The 24390-nt window shown below is 37.7% G+C and overlaps 1 protein-coding gene across 8 annotated transcripts in view; it reads left to right on the forward strand.

Annotated features, from left to right (window-relative positions):
• Positions 1-24390, forward strand: part of INPP4B (inositol polyphosphate-4-phosphatase type II B) — a 778265-nt gene that overhangs the window by 270842 nt on the left and 483033 nt on the right. Inside the window, exon 1 of one of the 8 annotated variants that reach the window (XM_045466820.1) lies at positions 3760-3830. The exons of 6 other annotated variants lie outside the window; for them this stretch is intronic. The gene's annotated coding sequence lies outside the window, so the exon portion shown is untranslated. Of the gene's footprint in view, positions 1-3759; positions 3831-24390 lie in introns of those variants that run through there. One more of the 8 variants, XM_045466804.1, reaches the window with a different exon arrangement.

Below are 24390 nucleotides of genomic sequence, written 5' to 3' on the forward strand. Positions count from 1 at the left end.
ACTTATGCTACTTATGCAAGAATTTATAAAGACTGGGCACATGGTAAGAACGAAGTGTTGTTATTTAAAAGCTTATAACAAAGATTCTTAGGTGTTTATGATTATATATAATCATTATTGGCCTACTTTAAATATAAATGTTAACCAGTACGTGTGAATAATGGTTAGCTATCTTATTTACGTAACTAAATCAAATATTGCTCAGGTTAACCAGGTTGGTGTGGTGACACATTGAGGTGTGATATCCAGACAGAGTCAGAGGGAGGAAAAGAAGAAAAAAAAAAAAAAAACAGGAAGATGAGACTTAGGTGGGTGTGAAGCTTTTCTGGATGCATAATCGGTTTCCAGCTGGGATACCAAGGCCTCTACCTCTTTTTCTCTCTACCTCTTACCCCACTTTGCACACTCCCATTCCTGGGAGACAAGGAAGGACTGAGTAAGGACTTCTAGAAATCTTTATGTAGGTGGGGTGGGACTAGTGAAGAGAAAAATGTTAATGGGAGCCAGGTAGAAAAATAGGAAGGTAATTGCAAGATACAACTTTAGAATAAGAGAGAATATCTGGTGAGGGATTTGGGGTTGTTACAGGTTAGAAGAGGGTATGTCTTCCTTCAGGGGTGGGTGTGTGATGACATGTAGGAAAGAGAAAAGAGGCCTGAAATGAGGAAGAAGGAAGTACAATTCATTAGCAGGTTGCAAGTGCTTCGTGTATTCCATAAGTGGTAAAATCTGTGAATGAGAGTTCACCTGAGGTCTGTAAAAGCGTTTATATGCAGATATGTTGAAATGCCTCATACTGTTGAAAAATTGCTAGTACATTTTGTTTTCTTCTTCTTTTAAATAGAGTTTAAGATGGCCTTTAGGGGCATCTGGATGGCTCAGTGGGTTAAGTGACTCTTGATTTCAGCTCAGGTCATATTCTCACAGTTCTGTGAAATCAAGTCCCCCACTCCACTCGGCTCTGCACTGGCAGTGTGGAGCCTACTTGGGATTCTCTCTCTCCCTCTCTCTCTCTGCACCTTCCCTGCTTATGCTCTCTTCCTCTCTCAAAAAAAATAAATAAACATAAATAAAATAAAATAAAATAAAATAAAATAAAATAAAATGACTTTAACCATAGAGCATCTTCTGGGTTTTAGGTTTCCTACAAAGTCCAGACTCCATGCAGATCTTGCCTTCCTCGAGCTTGTAATCAATTGTACTGATTCTTCTCCCCTACTCAAATTAGCTTACAATTATGTCTACCAAAATTTCACTTTGTATTTTATCCCTCTCCCCAAATTATAATTCTTTAAGCAATGTTAGCTCTATTACTTCCTAATTAAAAAATTACAGTAAAGTATTAATTAATTTTCATAATGCATTGAAAATTTTCAGTGGATAAAGGAACAAAAGTGTAAAGAGGGCTCTAAGTTAATTTCAAATGAGTAGTCAGGGATTTTTAAAAGAGAGAGAGAGAGAGAAAAGAAGTCTGGGATCCTTGGGAGGCAGTTGTTTAGCCAAAGAATGTATTATTAATGTCATTGAAAATCAGTTCATTATTTAATATGAAACAAAGTACATAAAAGAGCGATTTTGTGGATTTTTTTCTTGTTCTTTCACGGACACTGAAAGATGATTTGACTTCTTTGGTATATATTGTAGTTCTCCATAGGGAGGCACAAACTAATTTTTTTCTTAGTTTTATTTATTCCCTGTTTTTCCCTACATTTTTTTTTAAATGGGAGGGTCTTACTGATTCTTATACCTACTCACCCAAAACAATAAATCATATTTTGGAGGGGGAGGAAAGAAAAATAATGTTGATTTTTCTTTCCTACCTATATATTTTCTATATATGGAAATTTTTTGTATGAGAGGTGGTATTTGTTAAATATATATATATATACATATATATATGTATATATATATGTATATATATATATGTATATATATATATGGATCTAATCACCATATTCTTCATCAATGGTGAGATGAAAACACACTTCATCTTTTATGTTGAACTATATTTTATATAAAAAGCTTTTAAGAAAATAAAGCACATATACCTTGAACTACAGAATACCAGAATGTGAATGTGGATCTTAATGCTAACTTTGAATTTAATCTCAGAATGTAATCCTCATTTTTAAAGAGTTATCCGTATTTTGGAGAAATTTTTATGACTGTGTAGTAGAGAAAGAAGACAATTACCAGTACAGTGTAGCAGTAAGAGCAAAGAGCCTGTTCCAGACTGCCTGAGTTTTAATCCTGGCTCTTCTTAGTTTCTCCCATCTGCAAAATAGGCATGCTCCCTTTATAAGGTTATGCAAATTGAGTGATTTCATATTTATAAAGCACTTTGAACAGATTTAGCACACAGCACTATGTGGTTGTTAATAAACAAATATAAATAAATCACTCCTTGATGGGTTGGAAGTATATTAAACTGTACAGAGGAATATGCATAAAGTAATGATAACCCATGTTTATTTGCAGTGGTAGGTGTTTTTGCATGTTCATTTGCTGGTTATAATTGTGTACCTTTCCCTGATATTATGATCTTGGTGTACTTCTTAGTTGCTGATGTTGTTCCAGAAACTTATATTTCTACTCCTTTCTTTTGAGTTTGCTACATATTGTAAAACCTGAATATGGCAGATGGTTTACAATGCCACATAAGAAGGACTTTTTTCCAATTATGTTTTTATCAGGCAAGCGGCCCTACTGTGATGGGAATATATGGTTATGGCATTGCTATGAAATTGATATTGTCTGTTCCAGAAGGTTATAGAATTGAACAAACACTGGCCAGAATTATCCTTCACTTTTTCCAAATATAAAGTTAAAATAGAGATAAATAAAGGAAGACTATGTAGTTTTCATCGTCCTTTACCTCCAGTGGCCATCTAGAATTTATTAGACGGAGGAACAGAATGTATATGTGCGTGCAATCCTATGTAATGCAAAAATATTCTTTCTTATTTGTGTCCATATACAGGCTAAAATGTGGGTGATATGTTTAAATAATTCATTAATTTGCTATCTCATTTATCTAAAACATTTTAGATAAATATCACAACAATTTAGTTTATTTTTAATTCATATTCTCTACAAAATAGTTGCATTTGAAAATGTCAAGACTACTGACCTTTAAGTATTAATAATCCTTATACAATTACCATAGTGACTTGTTCCGTATGTCTATAAAATGTTTCCCAAAACTTGCTTGATTACCACCAACTGAGAAGTTCAGAAATATCTATTTGATATTTTTTTCCAGCTGAGAAGCATTTCTGCCTCAATCCCTCAATGGTGCTGAATTGTATATTGAAGTATGGTCCTATCAAATAATATCTTCAGTAGCTGTTAAGTATATCTATGAATACCTAACAAGATTATTCATGTATTTCTTTTGCTCTTAATGTATCAGTGATGGCAAGAAACCATTATTTTTTGAGACTTATTACTTTTGAGTATTTGGGGGAAAATACATGAAGTGCCCAGTTTTCGTCAACTTCTTTGGGACATTTACAAATTTACATGATTTTAAGGAGAGAGAGAAAGGAAGTGATGACAATAGCTCTGAAGTCCAATGTGCATGTCCTTTCTTTCTTCATTTAGTTATTGCTTAGACGTTTCTAAATCCCATGTTTATGTGAAGGAAACTGGAAGAGTTTCCAGTAAGCAAGCTGACTCCTAGGTGAATCAAGCATTCAGGTAGTGCTGTGACAGACTTTGGACCTTGGTGAGTCACCAGAAGTAATGAACCTTCAGATCCTGCAATGTAAGGCTAGGCTGGGAACCAACTTGAAAATGAAAGAAACAACTTGAGAAAAACAACTTTCTTGGTAAGATCAGACTGCTCTTTCTCCCTATAATTTATGTGTCTATCCAACAGTAAATAGAAAAGGAAAAGAAAAAAGGGAAAAGAAAAATCAAAACCATATTAAAATCAGAGGCAATGAACGTAGGAGAGAAAGGTTGGCCTTGAGCGTACAGACTCCCATTTTAGCTCCGGAACTGTAATCCTTTAATTGAAGCTTTGCTCTGTTCCTAAGCATTCAACTGTTACTAACAAATTTCATGAAGTGTCTATTTTGAAAACATAGTTGTTTCAGGCAAGCAGCATCTTAAGTAAATTTGTGTTTTAATTGCAAGAAGGTAGAGTATGATTTGAGAGTACCTGAATTACAAATGTTCTTTTATTCCTTTCCAGGAACATAAATAAATAAACAGCAATAATGAAAAACCTTCCTTGGAGTATGTAATGAACTGTGGTTAGAGAAGAATTTAAAAATGATTACTTTGTGTATGGTAATTTAGGACAGGCACTGTGGTAATGTACAGGATATGCCTTTTTACGTGTACTTTACCCATTGCACATGAATTTATTCCACTGTTTTTACAGGTACTAGAAATTAGAAAAAATATTTAATTAGAATAAACTTACTTATTTCAGCATATATTCATTCATCCATTCAACCTTTTAATGTATTAGCTGTAATGAAGAGAATTTTTCTCATTTATTTTACCCTTTCTACCAGAAATATGAGCACTGTGTTTTTAGCTTCATCATCTTCCTTTAAGGGAAGGCTGGTGGGGCAGATTTTGGGCTTACTAGCACCTCTTCTTACTACCAGGAGCAAACTTCTGGAAAAATGAGAAGTAGTTCATGATCAGCAACTTCTGCCTGGCTCTTATTTACTGTCAAGGCTAAGCTGTGCCCTAGAACCCAGTGGGTTGAGCGATGGGGTCTTCTGCCCACCCTCAGAGCCAGTCTCAGTCATGTTGTTGTACGTAGATTCAAATGTATTCAGAGGATGATATCTTTTTCCATGTAGTCATTCAGGGTGCAACAGTTTTGTCAATTCATACAGGGAATTGAAACCTAAAACTCCAGTTCCTGTCTGCTCGTAACCTAGTGCAAATTAAATTACTTACATTCAGCGTCTTTTCCATTTAACCTACATATAAATATTTGAATGTGCAGAATCAGATACCTGTAAAATTATGGCATTGGAGTGAGTGATCTCTGAGGTTGGCGAGTCTCTGACAGTCAATCAGGTGACTGTTGAAAGCCCTGGGAAGCTCTTACTTGAAACTAAGGAAAATGGGCCTTTTTGCTGTATAGAACCCAATGGAACTCAGAGATATAAGGGGAACTTCACTTATTCTTACATTTTCATATTCAGATTCAGATTACATTTTTTACATATTTTTTACATATTTTTACATGTAAATTTTTTTATATTTTTATATATTATATTATATATTATATATTATATAAATTTTATATTTTTTACAAATTTTTACATATTTTACATATTCGATCACATATTCTTTACATTTTTTATGAGTTGCTTATAATTAATTTTGCATCTACATCTGATTGTTTGTGTGCTTATAAATTGACAGTTGCAGAAGTTTGCAGTTTTTATTAATCCCTCAAGGACTCTCAGTATACACAGATCTTCATATAGGCCATAGAAATTTCTGAACTTAGAAGATTGGGGTTTAAATCAGGTTCTTAGTGGCATTATAGTAAGCTCACTGAAAAGCTACATGTTCTCTTTAAACTTTGTTTTTTAATGGAAAATACAATCATTCTCTTTCCCAGACTGGAGACTGACCTTTCCTGCTGTCTGCTCAGTGTAGTAAACAGGGACTTTCCTTTCACACCTTCTCCAGCTCTTTCACATTCAATGAGTAGAAAAATCATTCTGAGTCTTCTTCATATTACTTCTCAGTTTACTCTCCTCTTCTCCATTTCTGTGGCCATTACTCTAGTTGAGATTATTATGACAGTGCACTTGAAATAATGTATCAGATTCCTAACAGGCATAAATGCCTTCTATAGCTTTTATTTTTACCCTTGATTTTGGATCTCATTATCTGCTGCCAGCTTAATCTTCTTGAGGCACAGTTCTCATCCTGTAATTTTTATTCTTCAAAGTCTTTCAATGGATTTCTTCATGACTGAAGACCAGACTGAAAGTATATCTGACACATGAGTGTGCCCTGGTGTGTCTTAATACTAGGCTGACTAGGTCCTGACAATCAATAAACATTTTCTCTGATGTTTCCTCATATTTAAATTAAATTCAGGTTTGCATTGTTGGCAAAGATACCAGAAACTGAGATTACCTTCTCAGCATATCATATCAGAAGTCATATGATGTTGGTTTATTCCATTACTAAAAATGGTAACTTGGTGAAGGTGATGTCTGTCGGGTTTCTCCACTACAAAGGTACTATATTTCTTTGTGCATAAGGATCTTATGAGGCTGTAATTCGAGAGTACTTAAGTATCTTGTTATTTATCATACTTTCACTACTAATTTTAGCATCCACTGATAATTCCTGCCTGAAACAATTATTACTGTGGTGTTTGCCAAATGGTGATTTTCTATTTTAATCATTCCTTAATCTACAGATACAAGTTAGAAATTTATAGTAAGGAAAATTTTATGCTTTTCTATCTATCATTCATTTGTTCATTCATTATTTATACTTATATAAATAATGAATATTATTTTATTTCATTCATTATAATGAATATATAAGTGAATGCTTGTTTTATTCCTTGTATTATAATCTGTCACAGTCATTATTGTTCAATTTTCCCAGATTTGGCCTTTGGGAGTTCCCTTCAGGTTGGCTCCTATTTTTTTTTTTTTTTTATTGTTCCCGTCCATTTCCACTTTTAAGGTACCTTCCATATTTTCTGACACTACAAGATATTTCAGGCTCATCTTGTACTTTCCCTGCCCTAATCCTGCAACCAGCTATTTCTCCAAGGACTCACAGTATTCTGGTATTGGAGGATGGTATTTAGAAACCAAGATGTGGACACTAGGTGGGTTCATTGGCATTGAGGTATCACAATACTAGTACTCTTGAAAATTCTCAAGGTCATGAAAAACAAAGATGGATGACTATTTCCATATTGAAGGAAGCTAAGGAAACATGAGAACTAAATGCAATGTGTGATTTTTGCATAGGATCCTGGACCAAAAAAATAACATTATGTGACAATTGAAGAAATTTGAGTAAGTTTTGTTAAGTTAAATAACATTGTATATTGTATTATAATTTTATACATACTTATCTTCCTTACATGGGCAAATCAAAATAACATGATCATCCACAGATAATTGATTTTGAATATCACCCCACATCTGTCAGAATGGCTAACATCAACAACACAAGAAATAAAAGGTGTTGGCGAGGATATGGAGAAAGAGGAACTCTCTTGCACTATTGATGGGAATGCAAACTGGTGAAGTCATGCTGGAAAACAGTATGGAGATTCCTCAGAAAGTTAGAAATAGAATTACCATATGATCCAGCAATTTTGCTACTGAATATTTACCCCAAAATACAAAAGTACTAATTCAAAGGGATACATGCACCCTGTGTTTATAGCAGCATTATTTACAATAGCCAAGATATGGAAGCAACCTAAGTGTCTATATACAACAAGCATGTGTGTGTGTGTGTATAATGGGAATATATATATATATATATATATATATATATATATATACACACATAATATACATGTATATATATATATCCCCATTATATATATACATACATATATATGTATATATATTTGTACATATATTATATATATGTATATATAATGTGTGTGTGTGTATATATATATATACATATATGTATATATATATATATATAATGGAATATTATTCAGCCATAAAAATAATGAAATCTTGCCATTTGCAATGGCATGGATGGGACTAGAGAGCATAATTCTACGTAAAATAAGTCAGCCAGAGAAAGGCAAATATCACATGATTTCACTCATATGTGGAATTTAAGGAATAAAATACTTGAGAAAAGGGGAAAAAAAAGAGACAGAGAGACAAAGAGAGGGACCAGAGAGAGAGAGAGAGAGAGAGAGAGAGAGAGAGAGGCAAACCAAGAAATAGACTCAACTATAGAGAACAAATTTTTGGTTACCAGAGGGGAGGTAAGTGGGGGATGGGTGAAATAGGTTAATGGGGAGTAAGGAGGGCTCTTGTCATAATGAGTGTCAGGTGATTGAACTGTTGAATCACTATATTGTACACATGAAACTAATATAACACTGTATGTTAACTAACTGGAATTAAAATAAAAACTAAAAAAAAAAAAATTCAGATCTCTGAGGAAACTGATCTGAGCTAGAACAAGATAATTTAGAAATAGGGTAGGGTGCCTGAGTGGCTCAGTCGGTTAAACATCTGACTTCAGCTCTGGTCATGATCTCACGGTCCGTGAGTTCAAGCCCTGTGTCGGGCTCTATGCCGATAGCTCAGAGCCTGGACCCTGCTTCAGATTCAGTGTCTCCCTCTCTGTGACCCTCCCCCGTTCATGCTCTGTCTCTCTGTCTCAAAAATAAATAAACATTAAAAAAAAATTAAGAAATAACTTTGCCATTTAGGAATATTGAAATTAATTATTATATGTACCAAAAATTATCTAATCTCATTTTGATGAACATTTACATTGTTTCTATTTTTCCATGAAAATATGTAAGGTTGTATTAAACATATTTGGTACAAACATTTTCAAACATTTGAAAATCTCCTTGGGACACATTTCTTGAAGTGAGAGGTTGGTTAAATAATTTATGGTACAGCCATAAGCAATATGAAGTTATTAAAAATTATGATATAGATTAACATTTGACAAAGTATAGCCTCTGGGCCAGATCATTCGTGTCCATCCAGTTACATGTTGTCTAAGGTTGCTTGCATGCTACAGTGGAGAGATAAGAGTTGAGTAACACAACCGGGACCATATGGCTCACCAGGCCTAAAATATTTGTTATCTGGCCCTTTATAGAAAATATTTCTTAGCCCTGATATAGATTAACATGTAGGATAATAATATCATTGAGTGAAAAGACACATTTTTATTACATACCGTATATATTACATATTATATATAATAATAATATGATTTAAATCAAATATCCTATTAATTTAAAATTATATATGGGCAAGAGACTCAGCAAGGTTGTTCACCAAAGTGCATAAGTAATTTTTTTAATATTCTTATTGATAATTTTCTGCATCCTTACATGTTCTTGAAGGGGTTGTGTAGACTGTTTTCACCTTTGAACTTTAATTCCTAAAACCACTCTATCCAATCTTCTGTGCCCAAACTAGTGAAACAACACAGCAGTGGTCACAAGAGACTTTGATTGATATATTTTAATTTTTAAGTAGGGTGACCATACATGGCAGATTGCCAGAGGCATGGCTGTTTCGTGGCTCCTGGGACTATAATGTCAGTGTAGCCATGTTTTGCTCTTAATTCTATGGGAGTTCTTCCTAAATCAGTACCTCTAAGTTTCAAAGCAATGCTTTCTGGATATTTTTTTTTAATTTTTTTTTTCAACGTTTATTTATTTTTGGGACAGAGAGAGACAGAGCATGAACAGGGGAGGGGCAGAGAGAGAGGGAGACACAGAATCGGAAACAGGCTCCAGGCTCTGAGCCATCAGCCCAGAGCCCGACGCGGGGCTCGAACTCATGGACCGCAAGATCGTGACCTGGCTGAAGTCGGACGCTTAACCGACTGCGCCACCCAGGCGCCCCGCTTTCTGGATATTTTTAAGATATCTAAAATCTAATTTAATCTGAGTATCATCCTTGACACCTCCCCTCTCTATCTTCCATTCCTCCAATCATTCTTGGCTCGTTCACTGTGTGCCTTTAATTTACCTACCAGATCACAGCCAGAAAATTCAGTCTCAAATAGTAACCTAAAAATAATAGAGAGAGTGCTCAAGTCACTCTTTTTAAAATCACTTCAAGAGACCTCTCATTGCCTACTGATGTTTTTTTAAAGTATGGTACAAGAACAATCTTTATCAGACCCTCCTGGGTTACATGTTAAAGATTTAAGGTGAAAAATTTGAAGCCCAAAGTCTGGGCTCCATCACAGTTACTGAATCAGAATTTATGGGTGATAGAATTGTATTCTTAACATAACAGGATAATTTTCATGTGCCCTATTGTTGGAGAAGTACTGGCCTAGGCCTATATCAAACATCCCACAGTCTTTATCAGAGCAGCCAAAGCCTTTCATGGTGTGATTCTTACTAACTTCACTAGCCTCATTTCTTGGATTCCCTGACTGAAACTTTACATTCTATTAATATAAATTTCTGTACTTTCCTGCTTATGCCTTGCTGTTAATCTTCTGTATACCTTTACCATTCCCTCTCACTTAAATACGTCTCCCTGCTTGCTTCACATGGCCCACTCATGTGTTTTGAGTCTTCGCTCAGATATCCTCTGCTGAAAGCCTTCCTGGCATCCGCAGCATGGTCTGTGCACCAAGGAGCTCTGTCTCCCGAGTGTATTACTACTGAGCTCTGTCATTATGCCTGGCACGTAGTTAATACTCAATAAAGGTTTGGCAAGTTGAACTAATAATAGACTTATATGAAGCTTCTTAGAATATATGGATCCTATTATTTTTATTGCGTCACAAATCACCACAAAACTTTGAGACTTAAAATAACAACTTACTTAGATTGTCATTCTGTGGGTTGACAATTTGGTCTGGGATCAGTTGGATAGTTCTCCTGATACATCCGGGGCTACTCACCTGTCTGTGGTCAGCTGCTGGTCAGCTTTGCTCCTGGCTTTGCTCCAGGTGGCTGATTGTTGGCTGGAGCAGTGGTAATTGACAGTGGCTCCTTCATCTTATAGAGAGCTAGACTGACCAGGCTTGAGGCTTATTCAGATGGAGGCAGCAGGTTCTGAGAGAGAAAGAGTAGGAGAAGGAGGTGGGAGGAAAAACTAAAAGTGCTTTTGAGGGTTATTCTCAGAACTGGCATAAAATCATTTCTGCCACTTCTAATTAGCCAAAGCAAATTACACCACCAGCCCAAATTCATGATGGGCAAATAGACGTCACTTCTTTATTGGAAGCGTTACAAATTATTATTGGCCATTTTTGCAGTCGATCACGTGGGTCTAATGTATGTAAGTTCATAATTGTCTTTGCAATGTAAGTATAAACTGGATTCTAATATTTCATCGCTACCATTGCTCTCACCTTATAAATACCCTTATTTCAGTTTATCTTCAAACCATTCCATTGCCAGATGCAACTGTTTGTTTTCTGGCGTTGTCACTTAATTCCTTTTCAATTAGCCTGTTTAAGAGTACCCTTTGTATCTATTCATGAGCAATATAAGTAAGCATGTCCCGTTTAATTACTTGGATTTGGTTAAGTCTTAAAATGAAGCCAACATTCCCAGGCACAGCAAACTACAGACTCTAACTATGAGAATGGACATGCTGCCAATCAGAAAAAATACCATTCTTGTATCCTTGAATGTTACCTTTCATTTTCAGCTTTACTGCCTTAAAAAATTGACAATGCCTAGCTTTCGTTCTGTCATATCAGTTGACCTATTTTCTGTTTTGAAAGTGATATTCATCTTTCTGCCTACTAGAGGGGCTCTTCACTGCTAAAAAGAGCTTTCCTTAAAGGGCAAAGCCATCCAAGGTCAAGCCTGTTGGCCTCTTTACTGGTTAAGGTGGGTTATGCTCTGACTTAGAGCTTATGCTCTGAACCCTAGCATTAATTATTAGAGTCTGCACCTTCCTGTCCTGATTTCCATGGTTAGTCTGGGAACTTTAACTTTATTGGCATTTAATTTCATTTTCTCACCAGACCTTAGAAGGAAATCTAGCAATATCTGATATTTGCAAATAACATGAGACGTGAGAAGGACATGGAAATTATTAAATAGGCCTTTGAGTTTTCTACCCCAGGGACTTTTTTTTTTTTTTTGGACTTATTGCTTCTCTAATTTTCCTCCTCATGGATTCTGAATTAAACTCTGAGCAACTTTAATTTTTTCTCTTCAACACAAAAATGGATTTTATGCAAGCACTTGGGAACTGGACACTTCTGTTTCCAAGAAGAAGCAGAATTTCTTTCTTATTTTTGAGGACACCTCGGTCACAGTGCTTCCCTGTCTGTGGCCTCACTGAAGCTTAGCATCCAAGCCTGTCATTCACCAAGGGGAAAAAGTCATAGAATTTGCTTTGTGACTTGGGATATATGGGATGTAAGTGTGTGTTACAAAACTTGCTGCATAAAGCTGCTACTTTTGATACAGTCTGGCTCATGGAGAGATGGGATTTAGCTGCTTATAATGAGAATTTGATGTGACTGGAAATTGCACAGAAGTATCTTTTTATTGAAGGTCGTGAGCTTTATAACAATCATTTAGTGCCAGAAGTTATTGTTTTTCACATTACTTTTCAACGGTAAGACCTTTCAGAGCCTTATAAGAAAATACTTGTCCCCGTTCAAGCAATAAAAACTTGGCAACTTTTTCTTTACATCCACATGAAGCAAAATAACGTAGTAATATCTCCCCACCACCCTTTTTAAAGATCTGTCTTAGATGTTCTTTATGTTAAAGGTCTTCTTTGCTTCTTTCTGGATCAGAACGGTCCTCTGATGAAATCTCATTTTTCCTCTTTTTGTCCCCTGTGAGAATCTCAAGGAAAAAAAGAAAAAAGAGAAAGCAACAAAAAAACAAAAAAGAAATCTAGACATGATGCTGAGTCTTGAAATGTACATATGGAATTTTTGGAAAAAGAAGATATTTGTTAGACTTTAGTTAGAATATTTCTTACAATATTAAGCATAAATAAGCATTTCAGTTGTTTCATATCTTTAGAAGATGAGTACCAACAAATCTTGAATCAGATACTTGAATCCAGGTTAGGGAAAAAGCATTCTATTTGTTGTTCTACTTACAAATCAACTTTAGCAACAGTCATATAAACTTTCTCATTCAGTTTTTCCATTTATAAAATGGGTATCCAAGTAAAAAAAATTTGTGAGTTGATTTCTGTTTCAGAGGTATATGTTTTATCTCATCTCAGGTGTCTTTTTTAAGCAGCAGTATACTCTTCCCCACCAGATAATATGCTTAGAAAAATTAGTGACTAAAGATTAGTAATCTCTAAAAAAATTTTTTTAATGTTTATTTTTGAGAAAGAGAGAGACTGAGCACAAGCAGGGGAGGGACAGAGAGAGAGGAAGACTCAGAACCCTTAGCAGGCTCCAGTCTGAGCTGTCAGCACAGAGCTCGACATGGGGCTTGAACCCACGAGCCACAATATCATGACCTGAGCCAAAGTTAGATGCTTAACCGACTGAGCCACCCAGGCACCCCATGTAATTTTTCTTTTAATGTTTTGGTCTTTTATCAGATATGAAAAAAATATTTTAAGTTCTAATCTTCTACAAATGTCTGAGTTATGTCATAGTGAGTTTCTCTCTACCTTATATATCCTGTTGAATTTCAGTGTGGTCTTACTAGGCATTTTTCTCTGGTTTGGCAACTATTCCCTGTGGGAAGACAGGTGATATTAAAAGGCTCACTTCAGTTTGTACCAAAATGACAGTAAAGGTTTTATCCACGTGTGTGAGACTGATTTTTTTTTTAAATCAATACCAGCATTTATATGCTTTCAGGATTAAGAAGATCTTAAACTCCATAGACAGGGCTGACTGCCCTGTGCCCGTGAACCCTCACAGCTGGGGAAGAGAGGACAGGTCAACTTTGACATCCTCATGGGGACCTAGGTGGGCTTAGGCAGAGGAGCTTTCAGAAGATGTCTTGCAAACTGCAGGCTTGTGATGTTGAGGATTAGAAGTTGCCAACACACTTCTGTGCCATCTTCATAGAGAAAATGAGGCTGTGCGAACCCCATTTTGTGAAATCAGAGGAGAAATATTTCTTTACTTGTATTTCCTGCTGCTCCTCTGATGTGATGTCATGAGATGTGAAGATGCTGTGAGGAGTCCTGTCATTGCACACCATGGAGGTGTCACCAGGCAAATCGATGAACAGGGCAACCGCCACCCACATCCTACTGTAGACTTTTATTTTAAAGTGTATAAAAGTATCTCTGTGAGTTAAATATAAAGGAACAACTCAAAAACTTTTTCAACATATAATATGAGGAACAAGGGCAAGCAATAATAAAGGGTAATTCAACAGCTTTGTTTTCTCATTATTTTTAGTTTACTTTTGGCAAAATGTTCAATTTATGCAATGAGAGTTTAAAGTAAATGCTAGGTCTAGGTAAACTAGTGCCATAATTAATACGTGTATTGAATTATCATGGCTTTGTTTATAAAGGGCTATGATTACAAGTTTTGATATGTATAGATGTGCAGTTGATACTCTAGGATTAAATCATAATATTGATAAAAATGATGCATATGATTTTACTATTTGTAAGCCTGCTCCATATGGAAACTCTACAAGTTGCTTTTAATAAGCCATCCTTGCTATTTTATGCTCTTGAATATTATATGCAATTACTCATAAAATTGAGAGGTAAATGTTCTATTTTTAATCTTGGTTCATTAAACACAAGCTACACATTAATAACTAACTTAAAAAAATTATCCTCAAGCTGTAAAAATAAAACAAGCAAAAACAGTGAAGTAAAATTGTAGCAGCACAGCCACCCTGAGACCTTATTTTGTCTCAGCCCCTAACACATACTATCATTTCTTCATTCAATTAGCATATATTCATTCCTTCCATTCCACTTACTGAAAAAATATTTGCTTATTGTCAGCTAAATATGAGAAGCATTGTCGTAACTGTGAATGCATTAGTGCTTTAGCTAAACAACAATTCTAAGAATTTGAGAGCCTCAGTGACTGGCATCCATGCACTGGCTCCAATAGCATTCTGGGTCTCCAGTTCCCCTCTCCTTTGGGCCGCCAGGAGAAGTAGGGCTTCTCAGAATCTTTGCAGATGGGAGGGATCCTATGCCCATCTCTAGCTAATGAGCAGTTAGAGGAAGTAATGTGTGTTAATTCCAGGCTGAGGATATGAAAATCCCCTGATAATCTTCAAGTCTCTCTTCAGCTGCCAGGAAATAGAGGGAGACTTGCTCCTGATGAAGAAGTTTCAAGAAGCTGTGGCCTCCTTTAGCCCAGATTCCTAATTCCTACTCAGAGCAAATTCTCTATCACCTCTCAAACAACCACTGCATATTTATGAGAAGGAGGAAATGGACCTTTCTTATATTAATTAACTGAGATTTCCGGGTAAATCTGGTAAGAGTAGCACAACCCTGAATATTTACTCTGGATTGGATACTTTCTGCATCTTTAGATATATTAATAATATTTGTTTCTAAAAGAAGCCCTATTTTCTCCTTAACTTCAAGCTTTCATCTTCCTTCTTTATTTTGTGCCAAATCCACATTGTTGTCAGTGCCTTATTTGGGCCAGGATGATTAACTTTGGAAGATAGTGAGTGTAAGGAAGGTGGGGGACAGGACAAATAAATGCTATGAACCCAGAGGACAGAGCAGAGTCAGTCTGGATAGCAAGCCACAATGGACAGAACAGGCAATGAGTGACCTGAGTACACAGGCTGGTCTTTAAATTTGTGAGTCAAGGCTGTGAGGGAGATGGAGGAATGGTGCCATGATTAAAGCCTGTGGGCTCCTCCAGAAGTTTGAGGTGAGATAGGTAGTGTGTAGAATTCAAAATGAAGACTGGAAATAGTATTTTAGGATTGGGAAGGGTAACTGTGGGGGTGCCTGGGTGGCTCAGTCAATTAAGTGTCCAAATCTTGATTTTGGCTCAGGTCATGATCTCATGGTTCTTGAGTTTGAGCCCTGCTTTGGGCTCTGTGCCAATAGCATGGAGCCTGTTTGGGATTCTCTAGATAGATAGATAGATAGATAGATAGATAGATAGATAGATAAATATTGAAAAAGGAAATTATGGTTGTCTTGGTTGATGGGATATGGGTCAAGAGCCTGTTAAAGAAGTTGAGTCTTGGAGGTAGAGGTCATACCCAGCCTGGAGCAATCGTATTTCAAATACAGGGGTTAGAAAGGCATTGACTTTGTTGCTGCACTGCTTGTTCAGCGTTCCTCCAGGCCCTGGAAGCAGGACCAAACTTAGAAGGGGAAGTAGGATACTGAGCCCACAGATGAAGCCAGAAGCTCTGCAGGAACTGACATTAGAGATCAGTGGAATGGAGAACACTACCATTTCTGATAGACCTACTTTGGGGAACTCAAATGTATTTTATATGTTATATGGAATGGTAAGTTTTCTCAATTCTATCTTATCCTTCATCACAGATATTCCCTATAACTACCTCGATAATTTATTCTATTCATCAGATACCTGTAATGACTCTCCACAAGTTTTGGGTTTACATTTACCCATCTACAGCAGGTTTTGCGACGTACTGTAGACATTAAGAAAACCCCTGGGGTGGGTGTCTGCAATCCTAAGTGTATAGCCAGATCCTACCACTGATAGCTGCCTGTGTGACTACTGGCAGGTCATGTGACCCCTCTGGCTCAGTCACTTCCTCTGTGGAAGCCATGGGTCTGCGTGTTTGCGGGAAGTGGGGGAGGGTGGACGAGATGAACTTCAAAGCCTTTGCGTCTCTTCAGTTCTCTGTGGTGAGTCTGACTTTCACAGAAGTTGCTTTTCTGGGAACTAACAGAGCTTTACACACTCTTCCTATTTGCCTCTTGTCTAAGTCGATCTTAACATCTGAACCCAAATTCAGCTCCAACTTTTATCCTTTCTTGCTTTTCTTCTCTCCGTAACACTTTCCCCCAATTTTCTGTCAGTAGCCCTACCCTACAAACTGCTAGCCTTCCTCCAGCTATGTCAGCAGCTGTGAGAAATATCCTCTCTTGCACCATCAACCTCTCCAGGCAGCCTCTTTGAAAGCTTCTCTCAGGCTGAGCAGCTATGTGAAAACCAGACTCTGGGGGTGATATTGGAGGCTGGCTGCCGGCCCCCAGCCGTAAGAGCAGGGCAGCTTTGTGTGGTATTGGTTTTGATGCATCAGAAAAAGAGAAGAAAGAGACCTCCTCAGCCCTCTGTCTTCTCTCCTCCTGCCTGTATATATGGGGAGATAGTGCAGGTTTCCCGAGTATCAGCTCAGATGATCAAAACTGCAATCGATACTTTCCCCTGCAATTTGTGCACCTCTTTAGGCCTTTATCCTTCTTGTTATAACTGCTAAGCTCGTCTTTCTGACTCCAAGTGGAAATAAAACTGTCTTAGGTGATATAAAACATTTTTCCCAAATAACACATCAGCAGGAAGTCTCCACATGCATATCCTGCTCTCCTGTCAACGTTAACTTATCCCAGACTGAGTTAATGGTCTTTCTCTCTGTGACCTGGGATACCTCTCCTCCCCAGGGACCCCATTTCAGTCAGTGGTACCTGCTTTCTTCCCAGTCTGCAAGTCTTGTGCTCTTCTTTAGTTCTTCTTTTCTCCTTATTCCTTATACCTTGTCAGACATTACATTCTTTTACCTTTTTCCCAAATTGTCTCTGATATTTGCTGTTTTTCCTATTTCCATAACCATACCTCTAATTCACATCTTCATTTAAAAAACAAAAACAAAAACAAAAAACAGTAACTGTTTTTCTTCAGTTACATACGAACCGAACTCCTGTATGGAGTCAGGGACCCCAGCAATTCCTGCCTTAGTGACCGAGGGGCGATGTATGTGGTGGTGTCCCTAGTCAGTTGGTATCAGGGGAAACAGATCCTGCTTGGACCAGTTCGGGAACTGCACCTTTGACCACGTGTGGCTTAATGGACAAAGACATCCTCTGGCTGGTTAGTTAAAGTCCTGGGTTCTGATTGCAGCCTTGGCGCTCGGCTTACAGGGCAGTGACGCTCTGAGCTGCAGTTTCCTACCCACGATGAAGAGGTTTAGATTCATTCCATCTCTAAAATCATGCCTGCGTGTCTCCACAGATTACCTATAGCTAAGAACTCTCCTGTCTCACCGAGTAGGAATATGTATATATATATATATATATATATATATATATGTATACACACACACTCACACTTTCTGCCAGTGGTTGGAAACACGAATGCTTTTCAAAAAATTTTTTCAACCAGCCTCAGGCCCTCATCCTATTAAGTTGACTCTGGAGACTATATAAATCAACTGTAAAATGCCCATTTACAACTCTTTCGTGCCTAATAAATACATGAGATAGACTGCATTGTGACTCAGTCTTGTAGATTCTCCCTCCTTGACATCTCTCAGGTCTGGCCTCCTCTCAACACTATGGCTGCTATCTTTACAAATGTGCTTACTGGCTTTCACCTGGGCTGCTGAACTGGCTTTCTAAACAGTGTGCTGGAATGTCCTGTAAAAGTCCCGTGGCTGTGCTCTCATGGCTTGAGGGGTTTCTGCAGGCTCTACTTCCTACCCTCTCTCTCAGACATCTTTTGGCTTCATATGGTTGGTAGCCATCCTGCAGCTTAATATTTGGATTCTTCGTGGCTTTAACCTTGAATCCTCCCCATTGGGTATGTTGAATTCTCCTCGGCTACATGTGGTGCTGCCTGCAGGATAGTTTTTCAGACCCTTGGCATCCCCACCAGGTCTTAGGATCCTAGCATGGATGCAGCTGATATTAGGATGGGGCATAGAAATTCCTAGACAAAGAATTGGGGTAAAGCTTTCCAGGCAGAGGGACCAGCATCTGCTGAGGCTCAGTGGCGGGAGACCATAGTATGCTTCAGGCATCATTTTGCAGATTTCTTCTGATTATGATGTTTGGTTACAACTAGTTTTTTCATTATGATGCAGTACACGTATAATGGGAGGGGGATCTAACAAATGATACTCTGATGGGTTTCTCTTCTCCCATTTCATTAAAATAAAATGCTTATCTTGACCAACTAAAATATTTCCACACTTCACTAAAATCCATTAGAGAATTTGAAAATACAAAAGCACTGGTTTAAGGTCCAGACTGGGTGGATCCCAGGGTGTGAGGGATAGTTTGATGAAAGATGAAACTGGAGAGGAAAGCAAAACAAATCCCTCAGTGCCTTGTCTGCTGGTTAGGCTTGTTGATCATTAACTTAACCACCGAAAGACACCAAAGGGGACACTTGGGGAGTGTGACATGAGCAGGTTTGTATAATATCCTTGATGCAGACTGATTTGTGGGGGTCAAGAGTGGGTGTGGAAGCCAGTTAGAGGAAGCCAGGGGAAGATCATAGAGAAGGAAGGAGGGTCTGCAGCATTCAGTGTTGCTTAGAGGTCCAAAAATGTCCATTATGTCTTGAATCGTGGAGATTATTGGTCTCCACAGCAAAACCTATTTCAGTGGAGCAGTGGAGATTGAAGAATGGAGGGATCATAGGGCTTATGTGTGTGAACTGTAGAACAGGACTGTGTTCAAACAGCTGTCTTGCTAATTATTAGCTGTGTGACCTTGAGCAAGTAATTTGACCTCTCTGAGTCTTAGTTTCCTCATTTCTAAAATAGAGATAACAATTGTTCCTACCTCAGAGTTACTGTGGCATTAAGAATTAAATGCTAAAATGCTTAAAAGTGTGCCTAATAGATGATAAACATTAAACAAATAGTAGCGATTGTTAGTTTTATTCTTTATATTCTGCTTATTTATTTGAGATTCTGTATTGCTCCTTCTCAAAATTCTCTGTAGTCCTTGGTATTAGATTTTTCAATCAGATCCCTAGGTTTTGGTATTATGTGAGGCCTACCAAACGCTCAAAAGCCTCTACTCACCAGTCTACTAAAGGAATTCAGCTTCTCTGACAGTGTGCTCTGATAGCTCATCCAGGGTTCTAGTAAGTGCCTTCTTTTCTGTCCCCAAGAGACTTTAAGTTTCAAGGAACTCTATTTATGATGAGGTTAATTTATTTATATATGTCAGGCTCCTCTATTGTTTGTTATTTAATGAGGTGATTTAACCTTGCTGCTCCCCGTGTGGACCCCAGACCAGTAGCCTCAGCATCGTGTGGGGGCTGGTAGAAATGCAGAATCTCAGCCTTTTCCCAGACTTGCTAATCAGATTCTGCATTTTAACAAATTCTCTGGATAGTGCACATGAATGTCAAAATGTAAGCAGCATGCTCTTAAGAGCCCACATAGCATTGCATGATGCCACAAACACTCCATCTCAATTAGCTTCCTCACCTAAACTGTAGAAGGGTGTTTTCAGAGAACTTTCACAACTTTCCTGTGACTTTGTGGTAGAAACCCAATGACCTAATTTGTTGATACTTAGTCAATTGCTACTCTCTGAAATAGGCACCCCACAGTTTGGCTATCATATGCTGCTGGTTCAGAACCAGGGCAGGGATTTAAACAAGGGACTCAAAGGTCTATTGCATCAGAGTTCAAATGAACCTGAACAGGACTTCAACATCATAATAAAAATAAAACTTCAACATCAGCTAGGGTATCCCTTTCCTCAAAAGTAGATAAAATGGGCTCAAATCACTACTCCATGCCCTAGGAAATTCCTGTACCCTCTTGCCATCCAACTTTTTGATGTCTGCCATGTGTAATGGACATTGTCTTGGCCATATGTCACTGAAGCTTCTTCTTCAACTGAGTTTAGTCTGAAGATAAGTGTACCAATCCTTGCATGCAACTGTTCCATTCTGTGTCAACACAGATACAGAGCTCAGTTTGCCTCATTTTCCAGAAAAACAAATATTTAGAAACACATAAGACCTTTGTGCATAGGACAAATTATAACAGGTTTGGGAGATGGGAAGTACTTACCTCACTTAAATTTTTTTTTAATGTTTATTTATTTTTGAGACAGAGAGAGACAGAGCATGAATGGGGGAGGGTCAGAGAGAGAGGGAGACACAGAATCTGAAACAGGCTCCAGGCTCTGAGCTGTCAGCACAGAGCCCAACACGGGGCTCAAACTCATGGACCATGAGATCATGACCTGAGCCGAAGTCGGACGCTCAACCAACTGAGCCACCCAGGTGCCCCAATACTTACCTCACTTAAATACAAACAGTGTAGTGGTAGAATATTAGCCAACCCTTGCCATAAAATGGCACTTGGACATTTTTACAGTGGAGCCTAGCTTCCTGACTTGTCTTTCTACCCTTCCTTTGCTCCTCCCTCTTACTTCCGTGCAATCTCAGAAAGCAAATCATGAAAGAAAAGAACTCCATGAATTTTTTTTCCATATAATTTAGTATTTAGGCTCCCTTCATAGCCCAGACTGTGCTGAAGCTTTCAAAAGGCTACTTGCCATGCCGTGTAACTGAAAATGGTGGAAACTCCCTCAGAAACACACAAGCTGAGCATGTTGGACAGGGGCTTATCCAAGGAAATTGCCTGGGCAGTTATAAACAGATGTCCACTTGTGGGAAGAATACCCTCCCCTCTGCTTTGTCTTTCCTGTTCTGTATCATTTCTTGATTAGAACACTTACTAGTTTGTGTTGGCATTTACTAACTGGTGCAAAATGCCTAATATGTGCAAAGCACACTACGCAGTGATTTATATACATTCACTCTTTCATAATCATAACGCCATTGTCAAGATAAGTATTATTCTCATTATGTTTGAGGAGACTGGGATTATGGAATTTAACTATTTTAGCCATAGTGACACAGCCAGGGAAGTACCCGTATGATCTGTTTACATCTCTGTTTCTCCAACTAGACTGTGGACTTTTGTGAAAGCAGGAAGCTTTGACGTGTTTGGCCCTCTATTAAGTTGTAGGACCTCCATAATTGTTTGGATTGAATGAATGCTTCAAAGAACAAAGGATGAGAGGACAAACCTAGTTTCTTGACAATGAAATAAAAAACTCATATATATGAAAGGTTTTTTTTTTTAATGATAGAACTGAGAGATCATGAGGTAAGAGAGATAAAATCTTGAAAATAACTTCTATTCTTAGTACATCCCCTTATCTTGGGGAAGTTTAACTCTCCTACCTCAAAGGGATTGAAATAAAGAATGAGTTATAGCTACCCTCTTGAGCCACTCCTCTACCAAGATTACTAACATCCTGGTTTGCTCACTTTGAGTTCACAGACCTTAATTACGTACCACACAGCATGAATCATCCTGCCTGTTCCTACAGAGAATACCAATTTGTCTTTTAGACTATTCAGCAAAGCAAACGTTCCTTCTGCCACTCCAGAAAAAAGTGAGAAAGAAAGCACAGCAGATTCTGCTCTGCCCACCACCTGGGGAGCAGTTTCCTCTCTGAGATGGTAGTAGCCGACCTATGACCACCCCTTGCAGTGCAGGGCTCTAATACTGGATCATTTTAATCAGAGGCAATGGCCTTGCCATTGTATCACCCTGGACAAGTCATTTACCCCCTGGGCACCTCAGTCACCTCATTTTAGACAAAGGGGCAAATATTTCAGAAAATAAGAATTCACCATCTTGTTAGAACAGGCTCAAATATAGTTGGCTTTTCAAATGCTATTTCCCCTTCTACTATTACATTGGGTTGCTGCCTTGTCTATTTATTGATGTGGTAACGCTAAGGTAACACCTCACCCACCTGGAATTTAATTGTTCTGAAACCTCAGCGCTCTTGGGGCAAGGCCAGGAAAGGCTGCTACCAGAAAGTCAACAAATAAGACTTCTGAACTACCACAGGCCCCATGTCTTATACCCAATGTATTTTATCACTGCTTACGTCCATCAGATCATTCACTCACATCTCTACAACACCCATGTCTAACCATCCAAGGCATGGGTTCTTTCCTAAGTCAGGTTCAAATTTGAGCTGGCTGAGGGACTTAAAAAGAAGCAGGCATTCTCTCTCTCACCCAATGTATTTACTTTCAAATACAATCACCCTAGAATGAGGTTTAAAGAAGGCACAGACATCTTTGTCATTTGAATTCATTTAGGCTATCTCCCATAGCTTGTGCTTCCATACTTCATTCTTGACATTTTCGGTTCCTGCACCCTTTCCCCACTTTGCTCGGAAACTTCAACTCCAATGTTCAGTTAGACAACTTGATTAAGGTCCAGATTAATTTCCTCTCCAAAATTTAGATCACTCTGCTAAATTTTACCTGGGCACTCCCCAGAATTTAACTTGCAGCCATCGCCTTCTGATGATCATGGGCTCTCTGTCCCCTCACCATGCCTGAACTGCATCACTCATCAGGGTGCACAGTTACAGGATGGGGAAGGTTGTATCCCTGGCAACAGTGATGAGAGTGAGCATTGAACATAACAAGGAAGAGAGAGGAAAACTATAAAACAATAGGGAAAGGAATTAGTGAAAACATAGACTGTGGTATAGAATGTGGGGTAATTGAAAGGACTCTGTATGAGAAGTTGAGAGACCTGGGGAAGGTCACTGTTTATGTCCCTTTAATTGAATCACATCACTCCTGTCTTGACATTAGTGTCCTTATCCGTAATTGAGAAAGCTGGACAAACTCTCAAGTCCTGCTTAATTCTGACATTCTGTCATTCTGAGGGCAATAGAAAACATACATTTCTGAGGGCCTCACAGAAATAATTTTATTATAGCACAGTTTGATAATTAATATTCACAGTGATGACTCTGGGTCATCAAGGAAAATTACATTATGCCCAATGTACTTTTAAGGAAGGCCTCATAAAGCTTAATGTATTTTAGAATGATTATCTGTCAGAAAGTTAAGTGAAAAAAGTGTCTACTGTATTTGCTACTTGGAAAGGTAACTCTTCTGTTATACTGGAAACATGTCATCTAGAATAACCAAATTTTAGGGATTCTATACAGTGAAGCTTTAGTCTATCTATAAAGCTTTGATCAAAATAACTTCTTCATACTAAAGTGTTTACCAATACCAGAAAGGGTTTCCAAATTAAATAATTGAGATGGATTGTTATAGAAGAAATTAGTTTGCTCCCTCATTAATATGCATTTTAAGTTTTAATATTAAATCATATTATGTATGTCACTTTTCTTCTATAAGATAGGATCATCTGAGTTAGCTTCTTCAACTAATTTATATATTGATGTTATTAGTTATATTTCAGGAAGTAGACTTTTCCTTTGATGACTTTTTGGGTTCTGCTGGGACATTTGTATTCTTTGAAATGCTTTGGCTATTATTCCATTACTGACAGAAAAGCTTAAAATGCTCAGCTTACTACTTAAATTTCCTACTCACTTGCCATCACGTCCATGATTCCAGCAGTGTTCACCAGTGCTGGAAGTACTGCTCTATAGTGACTGGTACTTGGAGACTTAGTTCTTCTACCACTTAAGCATTCCAAGGACATATCTTCACAGCCATTGGAAAGCCTAAGGGATGTGTTTGCCTTTCAAAGCTGTTCCTGTGAGCTTCTCTCCAAGTTTACCATTGACCAGAATCTGAGCTTGTTTTCCACCATCAAATGCAAACCATGTTAATAACAATCCTTACTTTATATCTCTCCTGGAACATTGAAGGGTTTTTAGCTTTTTTCTGTCTTTAAGTATTTAGGCTCTCAAATAAAACAGTACTGATAAAATCATGAAGTTGGGTTGCTGTTACCTGAATATTGCAAAACCCATGATT

Source organism: Leopardus geoffroyi, chromosome B1 (assembly GCF_018350155.1).
Source record: "Leopardus geoffroyi isolate Oge1 chromosome B1, O.geoffroyi_Oge1_pat1.0, whole genome shotgun sequence".
Taxonomy (NCBI): Eukaryota; Metazoa; Chordata; class Mammalia; order Carnivora; family Felidae; genus Leopardus; species Leopardus geoffroyi.